General features: G+C 38.0%; 1 protein-coding gene and 1 pseudogene across 1 annotated transcript in view; one reads left to right on the top strand and one right to left on the bottom strand.

Moving 5' to 3' along the window:
* Window positions 1–26,760, top strand: part of LOC143534238 (CMP-sialic acid transporter 3-like) — a 70,454-nt gene that overhangs the window by 42,244 nt on the left and 1,450 nt on the right. The window lies entirely within an intron of this gene.
* Window positions 19,497–22,684, bottom strand: LOC143534237 (receptor-like protein EIX2; annotated as a pseudogene).

Genomic DNA, 26,760 nt, shown 5'->3' with positions numbered 1-26,760 from the left:
GACCATCAAGCCGCTATTATGAGCCCGATATTTTTGGGTAGTTTGCTAGAACATCGAACCGATTGTTTTATTTCTAAAATACATGTTTAAACTGGAAAACCGGTTTAAGCCCAAGCAGGGGCGCAACTTCACTAGGGCCAGGGGTGGCCCCGGGCCCTCGTTTTTACGCTTAGTAGTGTATATTTTCCGATATTCGGCCGAAAATTTGTATACGTAGTGTAAATTTAACCGTTTTTGGCCGAAAATTTGAGCCCGGCCCCGCGAGTTTATGATTTTCACAATACATTACCCGTTTTTGGCCGAAAATTTGAGCCCGGCCCGCCCGAATTTATGATTTTACAATACATTTTGAGTCCGGCCCCTCGACAAACTTGTCCAAGCTTCGCCACTGAGCCCAAGATATTTTTGATATTTTGCAGCCCGTATTTTTAAAATTTACTTTTAACCTAGCGATTAACATTGATACAAGTAAACTTTTGGATTATTTTTTTGAAAATCGAGTACTTTTGTATTATTTTTTTTATTATAGGTTAACTTTTTGATTATATTTTATTAAGGAATCATATACTTTTGGGTCATTTTTTGAGTTGAGGTTGCATTTATATGAAATTATAATGTAAATGATTCAACTGGTTGAACCTCCCGTCACAATCCGGGTCAACCGGTTGTACCATTTATTAATCCAATCCGATACGTGTTAAAAACCGGTTTTTAAAACATTGCATGCACTACGTGAAAATCGACTTTTAGCCACACATGTGGTCTGGGCGATTTGCCACACTTCGGCTTAAATGTGTGGCTAAAAGGTATTTGACCATGTTTGAAAACCTTCCAGAATGTTTTGGCCACACATGTTATTCTTCATGTGACCATTCTATACCTACTCAGGTACTTTTCGCCACACTTTGAAAAAAACTGTGACGAAATCTAGCCACATTATAAAAACGTGTGGCAAAATGTGACCTACAATCATAGTTTGTTTGATCTTTGATACATGTGACCAAAAACACATGCGTTGGCCACAAACTGTGACATTTAACTAGCCACATGTTTTAATAGTGTGGCCAAATGTGACGAACGGCTACTGTATTGATAAGAGGTGTGTCTAAAAGGTAAAATATATAGCCACTTATATTACGTTGTGTGGCATAATGTCACATTTGTTAGCCACATTTTTAATAATGTGGCGAAATATGACGAACAACCATTGTATTTATCAGTAATGTGGCTAAAACGCTTAAAATATATGGCCACTTATACGAGGTTGTGTGACCAAAGAGTAGTTTAGTTTTATATGGCTAAAATGCTTTATTTTTCCTAAGTATCATCACCTTCACCTCCTCCCAATTATAAACCTAATCCATAAACATCGATTGAAGCTCATTACTCTTCTTCATCACTTTGATTCTTGCTCCAAACTTCATCAACCATCATGCGATCAAATCTAACATGGGTTTTCAACATGATTAATTGGAACCCTATGTAACACCCCGACCAAAGGCGGATTATACATCGGGGCGCCACATATTGTTTCATTACTCGTGACACTATTGGGTGTCAATATTTAATAAATACATTCATTCACGCATGCGCAACGTATACATAAGATATAAATAAACCAACATAAATCAATATATTATAAATCATAATATTCGAACAGCAATAACTTGTCTTGATACATTTTAATCTAGGTCAAAAATAAAGAAAACTTCCTATGTGTCCACAAGCTCCAAAACAGCTACTGCAACCCTGAACATGTGTTAAAATAAACGTCAAACACTTGCGTGTTGGTGAGAAATCAAGTTTAATACAATACATGGATAACAATAAATCTGCGCGCAACATGTGTATGTCTGGTTTTCAACAAGGGTGTAATCTGATCGGGACCAACTCTAAGAGACAAGACTGCCAGTGCTCACAATTGAGCTCACAAACAAGACTAACTGTGCAAGTGTAACAAAAGAGAAAATCATAAACGATAGTTCTCCCGTGTTCATCTAATGGTACCATGAAAACTGCGGAATAGACCGACAAGACGGTTAATGATCCACACATACAAATAAACAGCCAAGTCTACGTCCTCAACACATGGGATACTGCGCGACTAAAGTTCATAAACAGTTTAAGACTCTAAGTTTGTATGAACACATGAACATCCCAAAACATTAAAAGCAAAAAGGGATTAGGTACGAGATTACTCACTTGATAAACGATGCGGTGTAAGATAAAGCAAGAACCAACTTTAAACAAGCACAAGTTAACCTATAAATAAGATTGTTGTTTTAATGATTGGTTTTAAGTCTTGATTATAAGTTAGCATAATTAATAAGTAAGTTATATAATATATTACCGGAAAACGGGGCAGAACAGGGAGGAAGACGGAGGCAAGAGAGGAGGGAGGCGGCTGAAGAACAACGGCAGAGAGCAAAAAGGGAGGAAGAGAATAAGTGTAGTGTGTGAAGTGTTAAGAAAATAGTACTATATATAGGCAAACCCTAGGGGACACAAACCCTAGAAAAGATCTCCAAAAGTAAAAGAAAAGATATCAACAGTAAAAAGTTCTGAAAAGTAAAGATATCAAAAGATATGGTAGCAGGGAAAAAGAGAAAAGGCTGACAGGATTCAGAAAAAGGCATGGGAGAGGACAGAAAAAGTACAGGTCAAGCATGGCAAAAGCAGATCCTCAAAAGATTATGTCAGTCACTTTATCTGTCAACCAATGGGGTTGGTGCGCATGCTGCGCCGAAAGTAACTTTTCAGACATAAAGCAGATTAGGTCAACAGCTCAAAAGATAAGACAACTCAAAAGCAACGGCTAGCTCAAACAGAAGAAAACTCAAAGGGTTTGACGCGAGAAGGCTAAGGCGCTAAGGCAGACACAGAAGGTCGAGAGAGCGCGAGCGCGAAGGCAGACAGAACTAACCTTAACGCGTCGCGGAAAGAACTACATTACTAAGCGCGCCGCGGGAAGAATCACATTTCTTAGCGCGCCGCGGGAGGAACTAAAATTCCTAGCGCGCCGCGGGAAGAACTATAATTCTTCGCGCGTCGAGGGATGAACTACGATTCTTAGCGCGCTGCGAGAAGAACTACAAATCCTTAGCGCGTCGCGGGAAGAACTTCCGTCCTTCGCGCGCTGCGAGAAGAATTACAATTCTTAGCGCGCTGCGAGAAGAGTTCATCTCGCGTATCGCTGAAACAGGTGGTCTTCACGCAGGCTTCCTTGCAAGGGGTCTGCGCAGACAACCTTAGGCGGGAAGGAACAAAAGAGTTAGAAGAAAAAAAGAGGGAAACAAGGCTTAAGGGCGGGACGGCGACAAGAGGGAAAAGAAGGCGGAGAGAAGGAGAGGGACGGGACGGCGGAAAGAAAGAGAGAGAAAGAGGCGGGAAGGAAAAGTATATTATTATTATTAAAAGTAAAATATAAGTATAAATAAATATTAAATCATAAAAGAAAGAGATCGGGTCAGAGAAACGGGTACCTGGGTCGGGTCGGATCAGGGCAGATGTCACAGTCTCCCCTACTTTAAGAAATTTCGTCCCGAAATTTATCTCGAAGTAGGTTGCGCAGAGAACAGGTGCGGGTACTTGATCTTCATTTGATCTTCCCTTTCCCATGTAAACTCGGCTCCGCGCTTGGACTCCCAACGAACTTTAACAATAGGGATACGACTGCGCTTGGTTTGCTTAACCTCGCGATCCATAATCTCAACAGGCTTCTCAACGAAATGCATAGTTTCATCAACTTGAACTTCATCAAGTGGAATGTGAAGGTTCTCGTCAGCTAAACACTTCTTGAGATTGGATACATGGAACGTTGGATGCACATTACTGAGCGCGGGCGGCAGGTCAAGTCTGTAGGCAACTTTTCCCACACGCGCGAGAATCTTGAATGGACCAATATAACGAGGAGCAAGCTTACCTTTCTTCCCAAAGCGGACAACACCTTTCCAAGGCGACACTTTGAGGAGAACAAGATCACCAACTTGAAATTCGAGAGGCTTTCGCCTGCGATCTGCGTAACTCTTCTGTCGGCTTCTAGCAGTCAGCAGATGATCACGGATCTTGGCGATTTTATCGGTTGTCTCTTGAACAAGTTCGGGTCCTGTGATTTGAGTTTCACCCACTTCGTTCCAACAAATCGGGGAGCGGCACTTACGACCGTAAAGTGCTTCAAATGGGGCCATACCGATACAGGAATGATAGCTGTTATTATAAGAGAACTCGATCAAAGGTAGGTGTGAATCCCAATTACCTCCAAAATCAAGAACACAAGATCGGAGCATATCCTCAAGAGTTTGAATAGTTCGCTCAGACTGACCGTCAGTCTGAGGATGATATGCCGTACTCATGTCCAAGCGAGTTCCTAGTGCAGATTGGAGAGATTTCCAAAAGCGAGATATAAAACGGCCATAGCGATCGGATATGATGCTCAAAGGAGTACCATGGCGGCAGATAATTTCCTTGACATAAAGCTGCGCGAGATGCTCAACACGGTAGTTTTCACGAATGGGCAGAAAGTGAGCAGACTTAGTCAAACGATCCACTATTACCCAAATGCTATCATGTTTGCTTGTTGTCAAAGGTAACTTGGTAATAAAGTCCATCGCTACACATTCCCATTTCCACGTAGGAATTTCTGGTTGTTCGAGCAAACCAGATGGGCGTTGGTGTTCAGCTTTCACTTTAGAACAAGTCAGACATCTAGCTACGAACACAGCAATATCCTTTTTCATACCGGGCCACCAATAAGTAATGCGCAAATCCTTGTACATCTTATCAGCGCCAGGATGAATAGAATACCGAGATTTATGCGCTTCACTCAGGATATCAGCGCGAAGATTCTCATCAAAGGGAATCCAGATGCGATTGAGATAGCAGAGAATTCCACTCAGATTAGGGACAAAATGCGCTTCCGCGCCACACGCTAACTCGGCGCGAAGGTTACCATTACTGATGGATGCGCGCTGCGCGTCACGAATACGCGATTCAAGGTTGCTTTGAATCGGCGCGAAGTGAAGCTGGGTGCGCGGCAAGATACAGTTAAGTTGGCAGGGTTTTCGGCTGAGCGCATCGGCTACCACATTAGCCTTACCAGGATGATACCGGATCTCACAATCGTAATCGCTGATGAGTTCGTTCCATCGGCGTTGCCTCATGTTGAGTTCCTTTTGATCAAAGATATGCTGAAGGCTTTTATGGTCAGTGTAAAGGATACACTTAGTACCATAAAGGTAGTGTCTCCAGATCTTCAAGGCAAAAACAACTGCACCAAGTTCGAGATCGTGAGTTGTATAATTCTTTTCATGAACCTTAAGTTGCCTTGATGCGTAAGCGATAACCTTGCCTCGTTGCATAAGAACACAACCGAGACCTTTGTTGGATGCATCGCAATACACGACAAAATCATCATTACCCTCAGGTAGCGCAAGAACAGGAGCTTCACACAACAAACGCTTGAGCGTTAGAAAGGCTTCTTCTTGCTTCGAGCCCCAAATATACGGTTTACCTTTGTGCGTTAGAGCTGTTAAAGGCAAAGCGATCTTCGAGAAGTTCGAAATGAATCGCCGGTAGTAACCAGCTAAGCCCAGAAAGGAACGGATCTCGGTAGGAGTAGATGGCGTAATCCAGTTCTTGATTGCTTCAATTTTGGATGGGTCGACATGAATACCCATCTTGTTTACAACATGACCAAGAAACTGTACTTCATCAGACCAGAATTCACCCTTGGAAAGCTTAGCATAGAGTTGCTCGGTTCGAAGCTTTTGCAACACCAATCGGAGATGTTGCTCATGCTCGGCCTTGGTCTTAGAATACACCAGAACATCATCGATAAACACGATCACAAAACGGTCCAAGAAAGGCCTACACACCCGATTCATTAGATCCATGAAAACGGCGGGTGCGTTGGTTAAACCGAAGGACATGACCAAGAATTCAAAATGGCCATAACGAGTTCGAAAAGCAGTCTTCGGAACATCTTCATCGCGGATGCGCAACTGGTGATAACCAGAACGGAGATCGATCTTCGAGAAACAGGAGGCACCTTGGAGTTGATCAAAGAGGTCGTCAATACGTGGTAAGGGATACCGGTTTTTAATGGTGAGTTTGTTCAACTCGCGGTAATCTATACACATGCGAAACGATCCATCTTTCTTTTTAACGAACAACACCGGAGCACCCCAGGGCGAAGAGCTAGGGCGAATGAATCCTTTAGCAGTCAACTCTTGAAGTTGGCTGGCCAATTCTTGCATCTCAGCGGGTGCAAGACGGTAAGGAGATTTAGCTACGGGGGAAGCACCAGGGACAAGATCAATACGAAACTCGACTTCACGAGCGGGAGGGATACCAGGAAGATCATCAGGAAAAACTTCAGGGAAATCACGCACAACAGGGATAACGCGAAGCTTCTTCTCTTCAGCAGGTTTAACCACATGGGCTAGAAATGCAAAACACTTCTTCCGCATGAGTCTTCGGGCTTCGGCGCAAGACATAAGTTTAAGACCGCGGGAGGGTTTTTCGCCGTAAATGCGAAGATCACCATTTTCTCGAGGTATGCGAATCATCTTCTTGGCGCAAATAACTTCGGCGCGATTATGCGAGAGCCAGTCCATACCAATAATAACATCAAAGCTCCCAAGAGGCATAGGGATGAGGTCAATCAGAAAATCGTTTTCGTTAAGGTTAAGCGTACAATCTTTAATCACAGAGTTAATTAAAACAGTTTCACCGTTAGCCAATTCAACTGAAAAATTCTCTTTTAAATCGCTGCGCGGTCGCGCAAGCTTCTGCTCGAAGGCGCGAGAGATAAAACTTCGATCGGCGCCAGTATCAAAAAGTACAGAGGCATAAAATCCGTTAAGTAAAAATGTACCATTAACTACGTCATTATTCGCTTGCGCTTGGTGCGCGGTTATGTTAAAAGCTCGTCCACGCGTCACTTGGTTTGAAATCTGGTTCACCGGATTCGCCTGTGTGATTTGCACTTGTAGTCTCGGGCACGCGTTCCGGAAATGACTGGGATCACCGCAGTTATAGCACGACCTGGGTCGTGGGTTTTGGTAGGTTGGTTGTGGGTTTTGCGGGTAGACTGGTGGTGTTGGCGCAATTGGATTGGCGAGAGGGACTCTACAGTTTTCTGCAAGGTGACCAGCGCGGCCACATCGGGTACAAAGTCGACATGGGACTTGAGGTGGGTGGTGGAGTCTACAGGTTGGGCAAAAGGGATGGTTTCCTGTGTAAGGTTTCTTAGTTGGCGGGGCAGGGAGTGCTGGATTGGTTAAGGCATAGCTGTGGACTACAGGAGGTGTTGGGTAAGCTGACAGAGGGTTAGGCGCGTAAACTGGGGGTTGATAGATGGGTTGCTGGACTATGGGCGGGTTGGTAAGCGCGTAAGCTTGTCTGCGCCTACGTTTCTGGTTATGGTTTGAGGGTTCAGGTTTGGTTTCTGCGGGTTCATGGACAGTTTTGGTGGGTTTGGTCTTCTCAGTTCCTCGCAGGAACAGGGTTCCTGCTCTGACATGGTTGTCGCTGAGCACAGCGGCCAACTCGATGGCGTCAGAGAGGGTAACTGGGTTTCTGGCCCATACAGAATCCTGAATTTCCATGGGGAGACCCCCAAGGAATTTCTCTATGGCTCGGCGTGAAGGGGTAACAAGGTGAGGGACCAGTAAGCTTAGCTCGTGGAAGCGCGTCGCGTACTCGCGCGCTTCACCACTGTATTGCTTCAAGTTCCAGAATTCTTCCTCCAGGCGCTTAACTTCATTGGGAGGGCAGAATTCTCGCGTAAGAATTTCCTTGAATTCCTCCCATGTCATGCTAGAAGCAGCCTCTGCGCCACGCGCATGAGCTACTCCATTCCACCATGTAAGCGCTCTGGATTCCAGGACACTGGAAGCATACAGGGTTCGTCTGTCTGAGGGGCATTGGGTGTGGAGGAAAGCGTTTTCTATTTTCTCAAGCCACTGGAGCATCACGGTGGCTCCTTCAAGACCTGTGAACTTTGGAGGGTTACCCGCATTGAAGGATTTAATGTTGTAACCAGAGGTGTTGGTATTGTTTTGGCTCAAGGCTTGGGCTATCGCGGCGGCCATTTCCTGGGAACGTTGCTGTCTACGCATGCGCGAGGCTTCTCTTCTCTGAAATCGGCGAGATAGCGGAGGCATTCTATAAAAGTTTTTAATTTTAGTTAATATCTTGGTTTTTAGCGCAAAGTTTTAATCTTATAAAGCTTGGTTTCACGGAGTTAGATGCTATCAAAAGTTAAAGAAAAATAAATGACCCTAATTGCAGACTTAATAAAGGTAACAAATTCGAATCAAGAATCGACAATTCATGTATCACCATGACTTTCCGAATTCCCAATTTAAAATATACGAGCAAACGAGTATTGGAGATTGACGATTCATGTATCACCATGACTTTTCAATCTTCAATATAAAACATACAAGAAAATGAGTATTGGAGGTTGACAATTCATGTATCACCATGACTTTTCAAGTCTCCAACCTCAGAACATAATCGTAAATGGAAATTGAAAATCAACTATTCATGTATCACCATGACTTTTCGGATTTTCAATCCCAACAAACGAATATGTAAGAAAAATCAATAAAAATCGAAATTCAACAAAAATCGAAATATCGCGAAATAAAACATAAAATCATATACTGCGCAAGCGCGAGCATATTCATAAATAACGAGTAATTAACAATAAGCGCGCAAACATGAGATTTCTCTCATGCGCGAGAGGGACTCTTAGGTATTCTAGGCCGTTACGTCTAACCACCTATCCTAAAGTCAACGAGCTCTGATACCAATCTGTAACACCCCGACCAAAGGCGGATTATACATCGGGGCGCCACATATTGTTTCATTACTCGTGACACTATTGGGTGTCAATATTTAATAAATACATTCATTCACGCATGCGCAACGTATACATAAGATATAAATAAACCAACATAAATCAATATATTATAAATCATAATATTCGAACAGCAATAACTTGTCTTGATACATTTTAATCTAGGTCAAAAATAAAGAAAACTTCCTATGTGTCCACAAGCTCCAAAACAGCTACTGCAACCCTGAACATGTGTTAAAATAAACGTCAAACACTTGCGTGTTGGTGAGAAATCAAGTTTAATACAATACATGGATAACAATAAATCTGCGCGCAACATGTGTATGTCTGGTTTTCAACAAGGGTGTAATCTGATCGGGACCAACTCTAAGAGACAAGACTGCCAGTGCTCACAATTGAGCTCACAAACAAGACTAACTGTGCAAGTGTAACAAAAGAGAAAATCATAAACGATAGTTCTCCCGTGTTCATCTAATGGTACCATGAAAACTGCGGAATAGACCGACAAGACGGTTAATGATCCACACATACAAATAAACAGCCAAGTCTACGTCCTCAACACATGGGATACTGCGCGACTAAAGTTCATAAACAGTTTAAGACTCTAAGTTTGTATGAACACATGAACATCCCAAAACATTAAAAGCAAAAAGGGATTAGGTACGAGATTACTCACTTGATAAACGATGCGGTGTAAGATAAAGCAAGAACCAACTTTAAACAAGCACAAGTTAACCTATAAATAAGATTGTTGTTTTAATGATTGGTTTTAAGTCTTGATTATAAGTTAGCATAATTAATAAGTAAGTTATATAATATATTACCGGAAAACGGGGCAGAACAGGGAGGAAGACGGAGGCAAGAGAGGAGGGAGGCGGCTGAAGAACAACGGCAGAGAGCAAAAAGGGAGGAAGAGAATAAGTGTAGTGTGTGAAGTGTTAAGAAAATAGTACTATATATAGGCAAACCCTAGGGGACACAAACCCTAGAAAAGATCTCCAAAAGTAAAAGAAAAGATATCAACAGTAAAAAGTTCTGAAAAGTAAAGATATCAAAAGATATGGTAGCAGGGAAAAAGAGAAAAGGCTGACAGGATTCAGAAAAAGGCATGGGAGAGGACAGAAAAAGTACAGGTCAAGCATGGCAAAAGCAGATCCTCAAAAGATTATGTCAGTCACTTTATCTGTCAACCAATGGGGTTGGTGCGCATGCTGCGCCGAAAGTAACTTTTCAGACATAAAGCAGATTAGGTCAACAGCTCAAAAGATAAGACAACTCAAAAGCAACGGCTAGCTCAAACAGAAGAAAACACAAAGGGTTTGACGTGAGAAGGCTAAGGCGCTAAGGCAGACACAGAAGGTCGAGAGAGCGCGAGCGCGAAGGCAGACAGAACTAACCTTAACGCGTCGCGGAAAGAACTACATTACTAAGCGCGCCGCGGGAAGAATCACATTTCTTAGCGCGCCGCGGGAGGAACTTAAATTCCTAGCGCGCCGCGGGAAGAACTATAATTCTTCGCGCGTCGAGGGATGAACTACGATTCTTAGCGCGCTGCGAGAAGAACTACAAATCCTTAGCGCGTCGCGGGAAGAACTTCCGTCCTTCGCGCGCTGCGAGAAGAATTACAATTCTTAGCGCGCTGCGAGAAGAGTTCATCTCGCGTATCGCTGAAACAGGTGGTCTTCACGCAGGCTTCCTTGCAAGGGGTCTGCGCAGACAACCTTAGGCGGGAAGGAACAAAAGAGTTAGAAGAAAAAAAGAGGGAAACAAGGCTTAAGGGCGGGACGGCGACAAGAGGGAAAAGAAGGCGGAGAGAAGGAGAGGGACGGGACGGCGGAAAGAAAGAGAGAGAAAGAGGCGGGAAGGAAAAGTATATTATTATTATTAAAAGTAAAATATAAGTATAAATAAATATTAAATCATAAAAGAAAGAGATCGGGTCAGAGAAACGGGTACCTGGGTCGGGTCGGATCAGGGCAGATGTCACACCCTAGAGATGTCAAAAAATGTTAGGGTTTGAGTTTTGTTGAGATCAGTTGGTTGACAGATTCGTTCTCGTTTATTAATTGGTCTGCAACTCAATGTTAAACAACAATTATGTAACATCCCAAATTTCAAGATTTTTATAAATATGGATTTTTAAACCAAAGAGGGGTCAAAGAGGAAATAAAACAAAAGGGTGGGTGATGTATATTTTTGGATGTTCTGGATGTGTGTGTGGACAGAAGAAGAAAAGAACGAGCAAGAAGGAGAACAGATGATTTCACTTCTCAAATCGATTATCAAAGAGCATTAGAAAATACATAATCATCTTCTAGTAGATCGATTACTGGGTAAGTGTTTCTAACCCTAAAGTTGGGGCTTTGTTATCTACACTTCATGCATGATGATCTAGTATGTGTTTTATGTGATTATTGATGAACTGATAGTGATAATATTGATTATGTGATCTATTACTAGTTATAATTGTTGATTCTATCATAGTAATGTCAAATTGTGTTTAAGAGTATACCATATTTGATGAACACAGTTGATAAATTAGAGATCTTTTATGGATGTGGTTATATGATTATAATCTGTACACATAAGTTGATTGTTGTAATGCATCAAACATAAGAGGTCATTGTTAAAATGTGTGAGCAAATATGCATTTCAGATCGTGCGTAGAGATTTAAATTAATGATTTCAAATGAATGCACACAAGGTGTTTGTGAAAATGTCTCAACCAACAAGGAATTAAAAGAGTTGTTAAGATGTGAAATTCATATTACTGCTGTCAATAAAATTCGTATAAAATCATAGAAAAATCGGATGAATGTGTATTATACATGCTTGAAAACCTCTTTTGATGTACTAGGTTTCATCTTTGAACACGATAAGGTAATTCAGACTTAAAACGGATCAAAATAGTAGATTAAAATGATGACAGCATGCTGTTTGAAGTTAAATTATGTTGCTGTCCTGTTTTTTGAATAATCATATAAAATAGTATAAAAATCCGAGAAAGATGTATTTTATATTATTGAAAATCTCCTTGAGTCTACTACGTTTTATATGTGAACATGATAAGCTGTTTCGGATGAAATATTGTTCAAAACAGTTAGTTTCTAGAGCAATACAGCAGATTCAACATACTATTTTGACAGAAAATAGGTTGCTGACCTGTTTTGCTAAAAATCACATATAATAAACCGTAGCTTCGATAAAGGTGAACTTTATATTCTTGGAAACCTCTGTGAGTTTACTACATTTTACTTTTGAGCATATTAAGTTAGTTCTGACTTTTAACTGGTCAAAAGTTGAGGTGAATAGGTGTTGCACAAAAGGTGCAGTACTGAAAATAGTTTTTTTCATAATAATAAATGGTATGCGCACTTGTTTAGAAGAGATTATGACATAACTGCTTTAATGTAAATTAATACCATAATGTATGAAGTTGCTAAGTAGAGCCTAGTCGTATATGTACTGAGTTAACCGTTAAAACGGGGGAAGTGGATAAATGACTTGAAAATGTTTAACTGATAACTTGATGAACACATTGATGATTCTTGGCTTGTTAATTATTCGGTATGAATGAGAGTGGTATGAAAATATAAAGAATACTAATGCCGAGTGTCCACATTATGTATTCTAACTTGTTGAAAGTTGACTTTAACAAGCTAGGTATGTTGAAGCTTGGAAGCCAACGAGTCAAATGGACGAAGTGTAATCAAGCTCTTACGAACAAAGGTAAGTTTATTTAACAAGATAGGTATGTTGAAGCTTGGAAGCCAACGAGTCAAATGGACGAAGTGTAATCAAGCTCCTACGAACAAAGGTAAGTTATCTTACATCTATTTTAAGACGTTACAAGTCTTATTAGTATGTTTTGATTTATTATGAATATCAAAAGGATACGGGCCGCCTTGACCCATTAATTGAAAGTTGATTCTTTTGACTATACTTAGTGCGTACTGGTTGTTTTAACTTGTTACAGTTTGAAGTTTACCCTACCAAATGTCTAAGTGGGAATTACTCATGTCTAGAATATAAATAGTACTAGCATTGTGTAGTACGGTTTGATTTGGGTTTCGGACCAGCTTGTCGATTATAATAATAATATAGTAACTAGATGAAGATTTGACTCGTTGGTGAATATTAAATTAGTAGCATGATTTAATTAGAGAAATGATTCGTTAAGTTGTTTAGACGGGTTGTAAATAATATGTTGAAAAGTTTTAACCGTTTCTAAAGTTGAATTTTAGTTGAGACGTGAAATAGCATTAAGATTAATTTAAATGGGTTGTAATTATGTTGATGGGTTCTAATCATGCTGATTAGAAACAGGTACGCGAAGCTTATGATCAATCGGGTGAGTTAAGATACATAATAAATTGAATCTTTGGTGTTGCATAACGGTAGCCGGCATAGACTACGTTGGACCTGGTTTGGCTTAATATTTTGACTAATGTTACTCCGGGTTTAATATCTTATTTATATATAATATTTAAATATTGGCAATAACTAATATTTGGTATTGGATTGCTTTAGGCGAAGCCCACAAATGGAAGCGAAAAGCCGAAGATCAAGTGCTCGGATTTGGACACCAATACACATCAAAGTGCAAGTTTCTAATATTGATAATGAATTATGAATAAGTTTTAAAATATGTACTATCTTTGATTAAAAGACAAGTTTCTACGTATATTATACGTGATGTTCGGATATTATACGTGATGTGTGGATACATGTTAGGACTTTTGGTACTGTTGACATTACTTATTATCACCAACGATTTTTTTTAATTGAGCCGTTCCGACCCTGACCTGTTTCGACCCTAACCCGTTCCGACCCATAACCCATTTCGACCCAACCCAACCCATTACGACCCAACCCAACCTATTTTCCACCCCTATGTTTAATGTATATTGACGGGTTAGGCGAGTTATACCTCTTAAGACACAATTTAAAAAAATATTCAAAAATAATAATAAAAAATCATAAGTCAAATTATAAATAAAAAACGGAAAAAGTAAAAACCCTAAACATTTCCTCCGTTGTCCTTGTTAAAAAAAAATTTGACCCGAAATCCGTTTTTACCCGTTCCGACCTTGACCCATTTTGACCCGGACCCGTTATGACCCGAACCTTATGACCCTGACCCGTTCCGACCCGTAACCGTTCCGACCCATAACCTGTTTCGACCCAACCCAACCCATTTGCCACCCCTATGTTTAATATATATTGACGGGTTATGCGAGTTGTACCTCTTAAGACACAATTTAAAATTATATGCATAATGGGCCGTTAGAGATTTCAAGGCCCAATATGATCCATTAGGATATGTATGAGTTGTTTTTTGTCTATTATGGTATAATATGACTCCCTATAACACGATATAACCCTTAAATATCTAATGTTACATATCACGTGCCACAATAGACCACTAAGAGATTTCAAGCCCTAATATGACCCATTAGAGCGACTATGACATGAAAAAAAGGCTATAATGGGCCACTAACACCAACAAGGCCCAATAAGACCTATGATGAAAGTATCACATGTTATCGGTCATTAACATCTAACTATGACTAATGACATTTCCTATACAACCTTCTTAGAGCAACTATGATGTGATAAATGCTATAATGGGCCACAAACACCAGTTAAGGTCCAATAAGGCCCATTGATGAAAGTAAGACATTTTGTTGGGCGTTAACCAAACTATGACTCACTAAACTCATATTCAACCCTTTTAGAGTAACTATGATATGATAGAGACTACAATGGGTCACTAACAACAATCAAGGCCCAAGACGGCCCATTAATGCAAAGTATGACGACCAACTATGCCTGTGGCTCACTACACTCATATACAACCCTCTTGTAGCAACGAGGACATAATAGATGCTACAATGGCCACTAGTACTATTCAAGGCCCATTGATGAATGTATAACATGTTTTGGGCGTTAACATCTAAGTATGACTAATGATAGTCATATACAAACTTCTTAAAGCAAGTATGACGTAACCAAGGGACACTAACATCTAACTATGAGTCTATGACTAATGATAACCAAATAAGGCCTATTGACGAAAGTATGGTGTGTTTGGGGCGTTAACACCTAACCATGACTAATGACACTCATATACAACTTTTTTAGAGCAACTGTGACATGATAGATGCTATAATGAGACACTAACACCGATCAAGAACTAGTATGACCCACTAATAAGCGTATGGTTTATTATTGGGCGTTAACACTGATTACTACACTCTTATTCAACTCTTTTAGAGTAACTATAAATATCACTTGTATTTATTTTATATGTTTTTATATTTAAAATACAATTTGTTATATTATTTAAGGTTTAATTAGTTGTTATACACACACACACACTAACAACTCTTTATTTTAATTAAAAATAAAAATATTTAATTCTATTTATTTCCTATTAATTTTACTTCTCTCAAAATTTCAAATTAAATTCACCCCTCTTTTCTTCAAAAAATTTTGAATTACCCTCTCATTCTTAAATCTAATTTCATATTAACCTACTTTTTTTTCTTTCTCTTCATTACTTCTTATTCTTCTTCTTCTTCATCTCTCTACACCCACCATCTTTCATATTTAATTCTCTAACTCACTCAATTTTTAGCCAAATCATTTGATTCCGAGCTCTAATCTTATTATTTTTGCGAGAGGAATTCATGTATGGTGTCGGTTTTCATAAATTCTATCTCGATTTTTGCCGGATTCGTGTTGAGTGTGAAGAACCCTAAGAACCAAGTTTGGGGGTTTTCAAATTTAAGTGTTATTTCTTGTAATTGAAGATTAGTACATCTTCTTTCATCACTAAAAAGGTATGTATTTCACTTGTAATTGAAGCTTAGTACATCTTCTTTCATTGCTGACAGATTCGTTTTTGTTTATTTATTGGTATGTAACTTGATGTTAAACGATGATTATTGAACGACTGTTGATTCTAGGATATATTACTATGAGTCTAGTTTCCAGAAAGGTAAAGTTTGTAATTTTTGGACGAGTTTTGAATAGTTTTTATAATTTTACAAAAACACTGGTCAAAGCTGATTTGGTGAGTTATATTATGGTTTGTCTTTCCGACACCATAACTCCCTAATGACAAAACCAAACGGGTTGGTTCCAGTTATGAAAATTAGTATAATGAGCTTTGAAGACAACTCAATTGGTCTTGCAAAATTTGGATTAATGATTTGATAGAACCATTAAACAAGTGTTTGTTGTGCAATCTGCTGAATTGTTGGTACATATCTTTAATGCTTGAATTATTGTGAGTTTTGTATGCATGAGAAAAATATAATAAAAATTGTTTGAGAAACCTAATTCAAATATTCTACTGTGGTAAATTTTGTAGAATTTATACTTCATCTTTTCATAGTGAATAAAATAAGTTTGTACATGTTATAATCTGTCTCGTGAACAAAGTGATCATAAGTTAAGTTGTATGATGAATGTTTGGTTGATTTGCCATGATACGATGTAGGGGTGTTCAAAATTTGATTCGAATTCGAAACATTCGAAATTCGATCCGATTCGAATTCGAATATGAATATTCGAATTCGATTTCAAAATATTCGAATTCGATTCGATCCGTATTCGAGTATAGTAATCGAATACGAATCGAATACGAATTCATGATTTTTTATTCGATTCGATTCGAAATTCGAATTCAAATTATATAATATATTAATATATATTTAATTTATTAATTTGGGTCAAATCCTTAAATAATAAATGTCAAAACATAATAATACATCCTAATAACTCATACTGATATTTTTTAATTTTGTTAATACTTAATTTTGAACTTATTTTCATGTGGTATTGTAGCTACCTTAAACTTATATTTATGTGTTTTACATTGATGATTATGATTTTTGAAGTTTTTAACATATGCTAACTTGAATCAATTCCAATTTATTCGAATTCGATTTGAATTCGAGTTTCAAATACGAATAGAATCGAATTTCAAATATGGGATGTAATGCGAATACAAATACGAATCGAATAATCCAACTTTTAAACGAATACGAATCGAATACGAATACCAGCAAAAAAATAAATTATTCGAATTATTCGATTCGATTAACTTGAAAATTCATTATTCGATTCTATGAACACCCCTAATACGATGTGTGAATACATGTTAGGACTTTTTAGTACAGTTGTCTAATGTGATTGTGCGTGAAGGTCGTTGTGCTATGCGTCGATTCAAGTTTTTATTTTTATACTTTTTACCCTATATATGTATCATATATTTTTCTCTCTTTATAGGGTTGGAACAAAGAAAAATGGCTAAAGAAGTCCACGAGCAGGAGAGACAACCGCACAAAAGAGGGTAATGATGGCAGTATATCTCAGCCAGGCGGTTCAATAGGGTTTGATGAGCATCGTATCCGCTTGGTAAGCTAGTTTTATTTGTAAATTTAATCTTAAAAAATTAGGTCAAAATTATAATTGTTTGTGCTTTAACGTTTATTACATTACTTCTTATTAGGAAAAAGAACATGGTCGAAAAGTTAAGTGGATTGAAGTATTCTTAGATACCCACCTCAGCAAAGAAAGTAAGAAAAAGTATTGGGTGGGCGAGCTCAACATTAATAGCCTTGTTGGATTTGATTTTTGTACGGAAAATTCAGAACACGCATTTGTAAGATATCTTTACCATTTTTCGTTTTGCTATATAATTAGGTATAACATATCAACCAGGGGCGAGCAAATGAAATATACCGTTTCATATTTCATATACATGTGGTAACATAAAAACTACTAACACTATAATTTAATATACATGTGGTATACTCATTAACGGGTTGGTTCGGTTTATAACTAAAAATTTAAATGAAAATTGCATACTGATTTTGTGGGTGTAATATATAAACGGGTTGGTTCGGGTTCAGGTCCATGAAACCAAACCGGAACCAAACCGTTAGTAACGGCTTAAAAGTTATATGGTTTGGTTTTGGTTTACATAAATTAAAAACCGTTACCAACGGTTTGGTTTATAGTTTAACGAAAAACAGCGAAAACCGGACCGTGAACACCCCTACTTGGCTTTGAGGTTTCGCCTTACATTAACCCTTTATTAGTTATGATGCTAATATTTTTAACAATTTTAGGTTCAAAAAGTTACAGGCGAAATGGAAAAAGAACTAGAAAATGAAAGGAAATCCAGAAACAAGTTGGAAGAATGAGCAACGAATGGAACAAATGAAAAAAGAACGTACGAAAAATGAAGAAAGGAGGCAAAAACAATATGATGAGCTTATGAGAAAGTTTGAGGTCGGTAGTAATTAGTAGTAGTTTCAAATATTTTGAATCTATAACTTATTAGTGAAGGTTTAGTAATGTAAACCTGTTTTGAATTTATGTTGTTGAGTTTGTTAAACTTATGAAAAACATGTTTTGAATTTATGCTAATGTGTTTAGTTACATTTTTAGCCACATTAACAATAACCTCCAGTGTCTATATGATATGATTGGCCATACAGTACATCACTATGTGTGATGAAAAGTTTGACATTAGCCACACTTTAAATTAGGAAAAACATTATGTATGACAAACGGTAAGACAATAGCCACACCACAAACTACAAAAGAGTGTTTGACTGGCAAGTTCACATTTTTTTGCCACATTGACAATAACCTCCAGTGTCTATAAGATATGATTAGCCACACAGTACCTCACTATGTGTGATGAAAAGTTTGACAATGGCCACACTTAATTTACGAATAGCATTATGTGTGACAAACGGTAAGACAATGACCACACCACAAACTACAAAATAGTTTTTGACTAGCAAGTTCACATTTTTAGCCACATTGACAATAACCTCCAGTGTCTATATGATATGATTAGTCACACAGTACCTCACTATGTGTGACGAAAAGTTTGAAAATAGCCACACTTTAAATTAAGAAAAGCATTATGTGTGACAAACGGTAAGACAATAGCCACACTATAATCTACAAAGGAGTGTTTGAGTGGCAAGTAAACATATTTAGCCACTTTTAATGTAATATCCAGTGTCTATATAATATAATTAGCCACACTATAATTAAATTTAAGTGGCCATTGCTTTGCTATATCCACACGGTATAGGTCACAATGCACGCTTAACACAACCCTATTGGCCACATTATTATAAAATTCATGTGGCTGAAACATTAATTCATGTGGCTCTATACGTGCAATGGTCACTCATAGTAAATAGTCATGTGGCCATTTTCTACCGTTTAGCCACACTTATTAGAGAAGCTTCTTGATGGCCAGCAACTAATGCCTGTACCATTTAGCCACACTTATTATCACATAAGGCCACTAAAAATTGTGTGTGGCCATATCATACCCACAGTTTGGCGACCTTTGGCCATATATGACCTTAACCAAATGTGTGTGGCTAAAGGCCTACGGCCACACTTTTTTCGTGTGGCTGAAGGTCAATATTCACGTAGTGATGAGAGTTAAAGCGTACTCTCTTTGCAATGAACACAAGTTAACACAAGTTATAGCAGTTGACAGTTGCATGCTTATTTTTGTTATATAAATTACCTGATGAATCTATGTTCAAGATGCCTTACTTCACACCACAAGGAGAGATTTATTAATATTAGGGGATTTAAACCCCATGCCAAATACAAGTGAAGCATGACTTTTACACATATGATATAGGAACACAAATACACAAAATAAAACAACATAAAAAGTAGGAAACTCAAAAAATGCAGACCACTAACTATGCATGTGCACGCCGTTGCCATTTTAAAACAAACACCACCGTCTTTACATAAACCCAGTCTTTCATGCTATCAAAAAAGTGAAAAAAAAACATTCCTCCCACGGAGATTAACAAGTAAAGCCCCACATACTATCCAGAATCCAGTTGCAAAGCCGGTAGCACCACCTATATAAAACCATCTCTCAAGTTCATCGACTCCTTCACCACCACCCTTACTTTGACCACGGTCATGAGGCATCTCTAACTCTTTGTCTCCAGGGCAATATTTGGTTAGGGGAGGTCCACACAATCCTTCATTTCCGGTGTACCTTGAAGAATCAAAGGATTGGAGTTGAGTACTAAATGGAATTCTTCCTGACAAATTATTACATGAGACATCCAAATAATTTAAAGAAGTCATTTGAGACATGCTTGTTGGTATCTGTCCTGAAAGATTGTTTCTAGATAGATCCAGTTGTAGAAGACTTTTCATCAAACCGATATTCGGTGGAATCTCTCCGTAGAGAGCGTTCATTGACAAGTTCAGTGCAATTAACCCATGGAGACTGGTAAGTTCATACGGGATATTTCCTGTTAATCTGTTGCTCGATAAATCAATGCGCTTCACCATTCCTAGAGTGCTACTGAATTCACGTACACTTCCTTGCCAATTGATCGTCTCATAGTCAACAAAGGCATTCATGTAGCCACTGTTCAAGGGAAAATATGCACATTTCGGATATCTAAGAATGCACGTTGAACCATGGCAGTGAGATTATTGAAGCATGAGGGGATGGTTCCAGAGAGGCTGTTCATTGACAAGTCCAGAATTTGTAGATCTACCAAGTTGCACAATTGTAAAGGGATGGTTCCGAAGAAGTTATTTGATGTCAGGCTAAGAACATACAACCCTGGTAAATTTTCCCCTATCCAATCAGGTACGTGACCAGAGAACTTGTTGCCTTTCAACTCCAAAAATGTTAGCCTGGTGCAATTCTTTAAAGATAGTGGCAGTTCTCCATATAAGTTGTTATATAAATCCAAAACCTCGAGTTTGATCAAATAATCAACTGAATATGGAAGCTTTCCGGACAGATTGTTTTGTCCTAGATTAAGAACTCTTAGTTCTTTGAAATGCCATAAACAGTCTGGAATTCTACCTGTGAATAAGTTCTGTGTGAGATCAAGGAACGCTAAAAACCCGTCAACAATTTTACACAAAAAAGAAATGTCTCCATAGAACTTGTTTCTGGAAAGGTATAACTGAAACAAACTGGAAGAAACATGTTCTATAGAACCATAAAAGTTGTTAGAACTCAAATTTATGTTTGAATATTCAGAATCGAAATTCGATAACAAATCTGTTAGTTTCCCGCTAATGTTGTTGGAGGAGAGATCCAAATAATGCAATTGAGAAGGCCACATGTTCCAAAACTTCACAGGAATTGCGTCTGAAATACCCGCGTTGGCAATGTCAAGAGATGTAAGATTTTTTAGTGTTTGAATCCATTTGAGGAAGCCAGGTCCTAGCTTGCAAGACCTCAAAGAAATACTCTATATATAAGAATGGTTTGGCATTTGAGGTTCTGAAGGAAATCCTTCGATTGAGTTGTCTGAAAAATCTAAACTCAAAAGCTTCGACTTTCCAAAGTTGTCGGTGATGACTCCTTTTAAAGAATTGGAAGAAACGAATAGATATTGAAGCATGGGTAGTTCCCACACTTTTTCACTTACAGTTCCATTTAACAGATTGTTAGAAAGGCCTAATGACTCCAGGGATGTAAAATTTTGGATATCATCAGACAATGACCCTGTAAATTGGCTATCAGAAGCACCCAAACTTTGTAATGAATCAGATGTGCATCCAGACAAGTTGTAAAGAAAACCAGAAAGTTTGAAAGCTGCAGAGTTGTTACTAAAATATACAGATGTCAAACCACAAAGGTTTCCAAGATATCTGGGAATCCCATCTAAGTTGTTGCCAGAGAGATCAAGATGTACAAGTCTATTACTAGTTAATTGGAACAACCAGTGATACATGGATGAGTTGAGATTGTTGTTTGAGAGATCAAGGTGAGTAATAGATGAAGAAGGAGAAGTATAATTGACATATGAAGAATATGGATGTGTGACCTGTGAGAGATCACATCTCATTAAAGTTAAATCAGACAGCTTCTGCAGGCTTTGAATCACATTTATCCAGTTACTGGCTTTAGCAAGAGAAGTAGCTGACATATCAAGTACCTCCAAATGTGACAGACGAGACAACCAATCAAGGTTTTCAATTGTACATCCTCCAAGTGAAAGAACTTGTAAGTTGGTGATGTTCCCAAAATCTGGAGGGATGGTTCCATGAAAAGAATTACTGGAAAGGTGAAGAACTTGTAAGCTGGTTAAGGAACTGATGGACATGGGAATGGTCCCATTAAAAGAATTAAAGGAAAGGTCAAGATACCTTAACTTGGTTAAGGAACTGATGGACATGGGAATGGTTCCATAAAATTCATTATAGGAAAGGTCAAGATGATTCAAGTAGCTTAAGCTAAGCAATGAAGGACTGATCTTGCCTTGAAGCTATGCATCGGGCAAGATAAGGCTTGTAACATGACCTGTTTGATTGTTGCAGGTGACCCCCTTCCAATTACAACAATCATAGGTTGCTTCTTGCTCACTTGTCCATGTAGAGAGAATGAGAAAGGGATCTTGTTGAACGGTTTCCCTGAATTGAAGAAGAGCATGTCTCTCCATATCGATGCATAGCAGTCGGTGGCCAAGGGGAGTACTAGAAATTGTAATCTTTAACCATAAAAAGAAAACTGAGAAAACAAGATGCAAAAACTTATGACAAATATTATTTCTCATAATGTTTTACGATTGTGTATGATTTTTCTTAATCTGGATATATCAACATGCATGCCCATAATAAGCTTTATATAAACTCAAGTTTGAAACAGTCCAACTCAAACTAGACGTGAATAGTGAGTCCAAATTAGAGACGTGGGTCAATCTGACGTAAAATTTAATGTCGAAAGTCAAATTTCATCAATTTACGAAGGTTATAAGTGTTGAATAATTTAGGAATGAAGTTAACTTAGGAGGGTTTGTTTGGTATGAACGAAATCTGACCTGAATTGGCCGGACATATTATTAATTTGATTATTTTATGTAACACGTACATTTTCTAAAAACTAGATGGATGTCGATCTTATTTAAAATACAATATTTACGGTATTAAATAATATCCTTCTATAGACCACTCGGTATCCATGCATGACGTCACAAGAAAACGGGGCACATGTGGGCTTGCGGGCACCATAAAGTTTTGTCATCGTGCATGTACTTTTTTTCTAAAAGCATTTAGAATTATAGTAGGGGTGAAGATCAAGTACAAGAAATTAGCGTGCTAAACGTGAGAATCAAGTAGAGCAATTATACATACAAGTAAAGTAATTATGTAATTACTTTATGATGTAATTACATAATTATTCTACTTGTTTATATAATTACTCTACTTGATTCTCACGTTTAGCACGTTAATTTCATTTGTACGTTAACCTCCCCTGATAGTAGAACCTCTATAATTTAATACTCGATAAAATTAATAATTTGTCAAGTTCCAACTTGAGACCAACAAAAATTGGGCCCAATCGATAAAATAATAAAACAATAAATTTTTTGAAATCCCAATATAAATATATTAATCTCAGCGAAATTATAAATTAACAATTACTAAAATATTTCGAAATTCAAGGATTGTCTAATAAAAATTAATCTATAATCACTTGTTTTTTTTAACTTCATATCTATATTAAGCTCATCTTTAAATCTTCTCGTTGCACGTAAGAGTTGACGCACTGTATTCTCATATTGCAACAAAGAGTTGTGAAGAGTTGTTGTCACTTGCAATGCTTTTTTCCAAGTGAGTGGTTCCAAAGGTGCTGCAACTTCATTAATTTGAGAGTTGCTCACGAATATGAGCCAACTCTTTAAATTAATAATTTATGGATACAATAATATCTCGCTAAATTAATAAAATATCCCGGTCCCAACATTATTAATTTTTAGAGGTTTTACTGTATCTCAATACCCGAGTGAGTCTTCCTGAGATTGGATGTTAACCATTCATAGTGATTGCATTTACTAATTTTTGTTTAAACGTGGTTGTATCCGAATTTGTTTCGAACTTGAGACTTCAAGAATCTCAAGCCTTAACCATCACCCCTATACCATTAGAACAAAAGGTCAATGACTTTGCTAAGGTAATTTGATTGTTTTGTTTAGGTAATCTAATTTTTTTCCAACACTCGTATATAAGTTTTGTTGAAAACAGATTTTGTTTAACTTTCTCACCAATTATCATTGATATGAGAAGACATAGAAGTGTTAAGTGTTAAGGTACTTATTTGCCTCGATTAGACGTACAAAGACGATCTAGATCAAGTCTTGGCAATTTGTATTTATTACATCGTTTCTCCGACTTCAACTTGTTCTGGTCCTAAAATCGTGTGACATGAATTTAAAACACAACTAAGGACCAAATAAGAAAGCAACATATTAATTTTCTTTCTACTTTTGCCTGAGTCCATGTATTTTTACGAATATTTGTGGACTATGAGACTAAAGATCATGGAATATGTTCATTATTTGTCCCAGATTAGGCGTCCAACATAAACCCGACTCAAATGAGTTTTTCCTACAGTGGTGGGTTTTCTCGTCAATGGTGTTATTGGGTGAGTCAGGCCAAAAACGTCAAAATCAATATGGACAGTTGGCATCCCGTGTCAGGAAGACTTACTCAGTATTAGAGGTAATTCTAAACGCTATCAAAAAATAGTCTTGATTGTATGCATTTATAACATATTTTCTCCATAATATTTTTGTTCCTAAGATCATACGCTATGGGCGCTCAAGGGGGATCCCATGGGGCGCTGAAGGCCGTGCATACTGGCAAGGGGCGCGCGCCGGGGGGTCAACTTTACAACGGCCGGCACGGTTGTTTAAAATTTGTGGGCTCCTCCTCCATTCCAACGATATTATTACCGTTTCAACATAATAAAAAAAAAGTAATGTAACCATTTGCTATATAAATTCAAACCATTTTCTACTTTTTACTCAAACAACCCTCTCTACACCATAATTTTACTCTACAACTCTCAAATTTCCACAACCATGAATCCGAGTTCAAACCCAAACCCAAACACAAGCTCGAGCTCAAACCCGAACCCAAACCCAAACACAAACACAAGCTCGAGCTCAAACCCGAACCCAAACCCGAACCTGTGGGATCCGGCTCAAATGTGGTGGGCTAGGTTGCTCTCACATAACAATGACCCTAATAACCCTATCTTTGCCAACAACATTGACCCGCAATGCCTCCACCCATGCAACCGTTTACCACCGATATATACTTTCGACCACCAATGTCGTATATGTCTACACAAGTACCCGAAACTCAAGTATCCGAACCGCAAGTTCGTCGTAAACGAAGTCTTAATAAAAAAACCCGTTGACGGTCAAACAACTAACGAAAAGGCCGAAAGACAAAAGTGGGAAGAGGATGAGGAAATTGGCGTTGGCGCATATGTGGACTGACTCAGTCAAAGACTCAATTTAAGGTAAATCAGTTTGTTAACAACATAAACGAACCGAACCATTTTTTAAACAAAAATAAACGACCAGACTACTTTTTTTTTACCAAAAATGAACCGAACCACTTTTTTTTCTAATAAAATCCAACAAAAAGAACCACTTTATTTTTAACAAAAATAAACGAACCGGCTAAGAGTCAAGGATGACGCCTAAAAAACTAGAGATGTAGGCTAATATTATCCGCGTTTGACACGTGTCGAATTTGTATTGGTTGAAAGTGGGTCTCGTTTAGTTTTCACAAAATTCAATGCCCGTAAAGTGGCGGCTAAGCCTTAGCCGCCTTATCCGGGTACCATAAAGTGGTGGCTAAGCCTTAGCTGCCTTATCAGGGTCCCATAAAGGGGCGGCTAAGCCTTAGGCATGTTTATATTTGAAAATTTTGGGTCAAGCATGTTCATTTTTATAAATTCCCTTATTAAAATCCAATATTCCTAAAAAAAAACTATATAATCACGTTCATTGTTTATCGTCATTCATTACTATGCTCAAACTTGATTTTATTATGTATTTGTTTTCTTAAACAACTGATCTCTTTTTAACAAACATACTTTTCTAACAAGTTGGTTTTCATTCACCTTCCATGACCACGAAGATGCGTGGACTGAGGAACATACAAGATTAAGGATAATGGGATAAGCTAATTATTTGTCTTGATTAGACGTCCAAAAACTCTAGATCACGTCTTGGCAATTTATATTTATCACATCGTTTTCCATCCTGTTTTGGTCCCAAAATTAGGTGTCATGAATTTAAAACACAAACTAAGGACCGGATTAAGAAAGCATCGTATTAATTTTCTTTATACTTTCACTTGGGTCCTTGTATTTTGTCGAAAATTTGTGTGGACTGTGAAGCATATGAGACTAAAGATCATGGAACATGTTTATTATTTGCTCCGGATTAGACGTCCAAAGACTCTCAAGTCAGGCTTGGCTATATGTATTTATTACATATATCTTTTCTCCATCATATTTTGGTCCTAAGGGCCCCTGATCAAGAAAGCAACATATTCATTAGATTAATAGAAAGATAAATACAGGTCCAATTAACTTCTGTTTACGTAAAATTGGAAATGCACAATCATGTTGTTACTTGCCATGTCAACCTTGATTGAATTAGATTACAAAGTGGAGATTTCGAGCCAAAATTAAGAAATCTAATAGTAACACGGAGTATAACTGAAAGAGGATGGTCCTTGTGGATCGTCCATAAGTTTTACAAATTACACCAACGCCCCTACTGTTCAGTCGACCGTCATGTTTTTTGTTTTAATTTATAAACTTTACCTAAAATAACTGCCGGTTCAAATCCCAATTTGCAGTACCATGCTGCCTTTAAAAGCTGACGTGTAGTTAACTAGAACCTAATATATGGCACACTACCAGTTCCTGCCTTATGCAGCTGTTGCATAATTGGTAGTCAAAGTTGAATTTTTAGTTAACTTTTGATTTTTAAGACGTGGTTGACTTTTTGGTGGTCAACGAGTAAAAAGTCAGGCTTGAT

The sequence above is a fragment of the Bidens hawaiensis genome, unplaced genomic scaffold, assembly GCF_021521415.1.
Source record: "Bidens hawaiensis isolate Kalapana, Puna unplaced genomic scaffold, B.hawaiensis_p1.1 tig00010124_1, whole genome shotgun sequence".
Taxonomy (NCBI): domain Eukaryota; kingdom Viridiplantae; phylum Streptophyta; class Magnoliopsida; order Asterales; family Asteraceae; genus Bidens; species Bidens hawaiensis.
The sequence above is the reverse complement of the archived record's forward strand: the minus strand, read 5'-3'. Positions and strand labels throughout refer to the sequence as shown.